This window comes from Peromyscus californicus, unplaced genomic scaffold, assembly GCF_007827085.1.
Source record: "Peromyscus californicus insignis strain IS unplaced genomic scaffold, ASM782708v3 Scaffold_12__1_contigs__length_115047231, whole genome shotgun sequence".
NCBI classification, from domain to species: domain Eukaryota; kingdom Metazoa; phylum Chordata; class Mammalia; order Rodentia; family Cricetidae; genus Peromyscus; species Peromyscus californicus.
The window spans coordinates 25,977,645-25,982,125 of NW_026294413.1; the positions used below are offsets into that span (position 1 = coordinate 25,977,645).

Sequence of the window (4,481 nt, forward strand, 5' to 3'; positions counted from 1 at the left end):
ACAGTAAATTTTAATATTTGGGACTTTTGGCTTGGCCATGACACCCATGCTTGGTTAACACCAGTCTAGGAGCTGCTCTAAACATATTTTTAGATGAGACAAAGATTTACAGTAGCCTTTGAGCTTAGAACTTCAATGCAGACTGTCCTGCACCATGAGGTGGGCTTGTTTAATCCGTTGTAAGCCTTAAGCAAAAACCACTGAGCTTCCTTGGGAATGAGAGACCTCTGCCCCCCCCCCCCCCCAACTACTCTTTCCTGGGTTTACAACCTGAAGGTCTACATTGCAGGATTCAGAGTTCTGAGTCAACTACTTAAACTAAATTTCTCTGAATGAGCATACACACACACACACACACACACACACAAACCATACAGATACAGACACACAAACCATACAGACACAAACACATATACCCAGACACACACCTACAGACACACACACAGACATGTACACACAACACACATACACAGACACACAAACACATGCAAACACACAACATACAGACACATATACACAGACACACAACACACAGACACATACACAGACACACACAGACACACACAGATACACAAACACACGCAGACACACAGACACACACCTACAGACACACACACACAGACACACAACACACAGATACATACACAGACACACACCACACAGACACATACACAGACACACACAGACACACACAGATACACAAACACATGCAGACACACAGACACACACCTACAGACACACACACACAGACACACAACACACAGATACATACACAGACACACAGACACACAGACACACACATACACAGACACACACAGACACACATAGATACACACACACACACACACACACACATTTTGTTGTTTCACTCTTCCTTTGGAGAACCCAATGTGTACATTAGGCTCTAATGTACACCCATCTTCTTAATACATTGGGATTCACCCTCCTCTATCTCATTTATCTTTCCTCTTTCCTACTTGCTTCTTCCAGGCTCTGCAGAAGTCTTTGGACTAGTGACTGGCCTCGAGAAGACAAATTCCTCTGCCACAGACTGAGACCATTTTCCTTGAAAGAAGGGGACATAAGAGTTAGTTGCAAGGAGTCATTTAGCACTTCCATGGGGAGATCCTGGAAGACATGGATTTGAATTTTGTCTTCAGTGTGTGAGTGTTTGAGCTGGGTCAGTTATCTTGCAGCTTTGTGCTTCAGTTTCTTTGTGGGTCAAAGGGGAGAAGAATTCTTTATGTCTCAGAACTGTGGTGAGGGCTGGGTGGGCTTATGGCTTAAGGGCTCGTGGAACACTGACTAAAATTTAATTAGTGCTAAAAATAAATGCTTGTGACACAAGTAATAATTTTATAGCTCCCATTCAAGGCAGTTTATCCACAACTGAAGATCAACCTGGATTTGACAATAACCATTCATCTTATAGTGCATTCTCCAAACACTGAAAAAGAATAAAATTATTTACATTTTCCTGGCTATGCCCATTATGTATTTTTATCTTCAGAAGAGATGAAAGATACTTAGGTATAAGGCCAAAGTGAAAGTATCTATAACCCAAACCAACAATATGTAAAAATTTTCTGTGAGGGGCTAGAAGTTAATATTTTGACTTTGTAAGCCATTCAATCTCTGTTGTAATCAAGCCTATGGTAATGTCAAAGCAGCTACACAAATGGATATGACTGTATCCCAATAAAACTTTAAGGAAGTTTTTAACTGACACATAGTACTTGTTCATATTTATGTGGCACAGTGAGATGTTTGATACATGGGCATGTTATAGAATGGTTAAATTGGAATACTAAGCACAACCATCACCTTGATTATTTATTGTTTCTTTGTCATGAAAAGAATATAAAAACTGTTTTCTAGTTACTTGCCACAGATATACAACATAATATTGTCAACTACATTTTGTAGAGCACCAGAGTGTGTTTCTTGTAACTGTAATTTTGTGTTTGAACCATCTTTATCAATCCCCACCTATCACATACCCTTATAGACTCTGGTAACTACGATTTGATTCTTAACTTCCATGTTATCAGCCCTTTTAGAGTCCACAAATGAGTTCAGTTATGCATCATTAGTCTTTCTGTTTGGGGCTCCCCACCCCCTTTACACTATGAGCATCACATGATTTCATCTTTTTTTCCCCATTTTTGGTGCATGTTCCAGATGTCTGTATACATGCTTTTGTGTGTGTGTGTGTGTGTGTGTGTGTGTGTGTGTGTGTGTGTGTGTGTGTGTTAGGCTGAGATTAATGTCAGAAATCACCCTCATCACTCATCTACGTTACTCCCAACATCTAGGAAAGAGGAAGAGTGTCGATATGAGTTGTCTCAGAGGATGGTTGGAGCTGGGCTAGGATGGAGAAAGGCAGACCACACTCATGGGGGTGTCACTGTGGGCCAAGAGTCATCTGCCTAGAGGGAGGTGCAAATTAAGTACTAAATAAGTCTTTGTTAACTGAGAGAATGAATGAGTCACAGCGCAGCAGTACTTTCCAAAAAGGTAAAGCAATCTACGCTGCTGCTGTCTTTCTTAGTGCGCTCAGCCACTGTGTGCCGTGGTCTGAAACCTGTGTTTTCCTTTGACTCCTATACATTATCTTTCTTTAAATTGTTTTGCTGTCCTTTGGCCAGTCTGAACAAGTTAATTAAAACACCAAAATGGCATTGTCCTTAGGTTTGTCTAGTGAGTTCTGTATTGGGTTTGGTGGGATCAAGAACATGGGTGTTCAGCTTGCTTGGCAAAGGAGACATTTATGCGAACACATTGCTTCCAGCTTAGGAAGTCTATTTCAGGTCTGGCTATAAAGGTTATGAATATTCTGGGAACATGGGATTTTGGAAAATTTCCAGAACCATCAAACACTGAAACTATGCTGACTTCAATTGTTATACTCACAGGGTGCCTCCTAATGACCTGGACAATAATCCTACTTTGCTTCGTGACTACTGACTGATGCCACATGGATAAGGTAATAAAACCATCTTTGAATATGTTGGAAAAATGAAATTGGTGTTTAAGTGATCACAGCCTTTCCTAAATATGCTCAGATTTAAAACACGAATATTCTTTAAATGAATAATTATGTGATTATTTCCTCAAATACAACTTAAATTGTATCAGAAAATGCTTTGCCGAACAAAAAAATTACATATATAATATAACTGTCGTGTACAATGATATTTTAAAGGCAAATCTTCAGTAGCATTAAAGATAACAACAGAGACCCCCCCCCCACCCCCACCACACTGGAAAGTCTAGAAAGCCTAACACATTCATTTCATTTGTATCTGAAGTTAACACGGCACACCATCAGAGAATAGGGATATGCTGGTAGACAGTAATGAGAGCTAATATTAATGTGGGTTTCCAGTTTTAAAAAATCCCCATAGTCTGTTTTATTTGTAGGTAAATCTCTTTCCCTTCTGTTGGTAATAGGTATTTCTTATAATAGAGATGTGTAATTGAAGCTTGCAAATAGCATTGTAAAATAAATAAATATCTTTTTTAAATAGCAACTCTGAAATTTCTACAACTCAGATAACTGTATTCTTTTTAGTATCCCACTTGCTCATCCAAGCTGAGATGAATTATCATTCCGGTTGAAGTTTTTCCCTAAAGAGAATCAAAGCTCTTTGCCTATAAATTCCACAACATCCTTTGACTGAAGTCATTTTATCATATATCCTAGAACACTAATTCTTTTTATCTTGTTTACAAAAATGTATTGGGGGAAGATTCCAGTAAGCACCTGTCTGTCTTTCTTTGTTTAAACACAAAAATACCATGTGGAAAGCTATTTCTAATCTGACTTACTTTTAAAGTGCCCTATACATATGCCAGTTTTCCTGCATGTTTTGACAAATGACACATTTCCTTTGGTGCTTCCTTGTGGGTAACAGCGTGTGAGGATGTGGTGCTGGAAAAATTTATTACAGTTATTTTGTAGTTGATATTAAAAAATGTGATGTATTATACCAGGTGTCTGACCTTTAAAGATCTTAGGACCTAATTCATTACAACATAAAATTTACATATTATTCAACTTTGCTGCAGAGCTCTTACGAACAAGTCCTAGTGTGTGTGTGTCAGGACAGAGAAGAAAAAAAGCTAAACTCAGGCCAGAGCTGAGGACTAGGCTCCAAGTTTACACATGTGTGGGACTTCTGTGACTTGGAGCGGAGGAGCTGCATGATTGTGTAAGTAAAGGAAGGTGCTGGAGAAACTTGGTACAGTGAAAATGTCATGGATTCATGAAGTACACCTTTTCAGAGATTCCCATGGAGTCTACCTTCAGTACAGGGCAATGAAAAGTACATCTAAGAGAGAATGAAGCACCCCATGGTCCCACTGACTGACTTTAAGGGATTGAACCTGATTCAGCCAACAAAACAATATATAATGATTATTTTATACCTGATTTAAGCATTTAGAAGTCAAAACGAAAACTCGTTATGAAACAAAAA

At 38.9% G+C, this 4,481-nt stretch overlaps 1 long non-coding RNA gene across 2 annotated transcripts; it reads left to right on the forward strand.

Annotated features, from left to right (window-relative positions):
* The first annotated feature begins 815 nt into the window (after window positions 1-815).
* On the forward strand, window positions 816-4,179 carry LOC128107100 (uncharacterized). 2 transcript variants are annotated; one of them, XR_008216956.1, is made up of 3 exons: window positions 816-1,180; window positions 2,916-2,986; window positions 4,072-4,179. It is a non-coding gene; the product is annotated as an uncharacterized LOC128107100 (long non-coding RNA). The 2 variants fall into 2 exon arrangements; XR_008216957.1 differs by having other exon boundaries at window positions 816-1,163.
* Window positions 4,180-4,481: the final 302 nt, after the last annotated feature.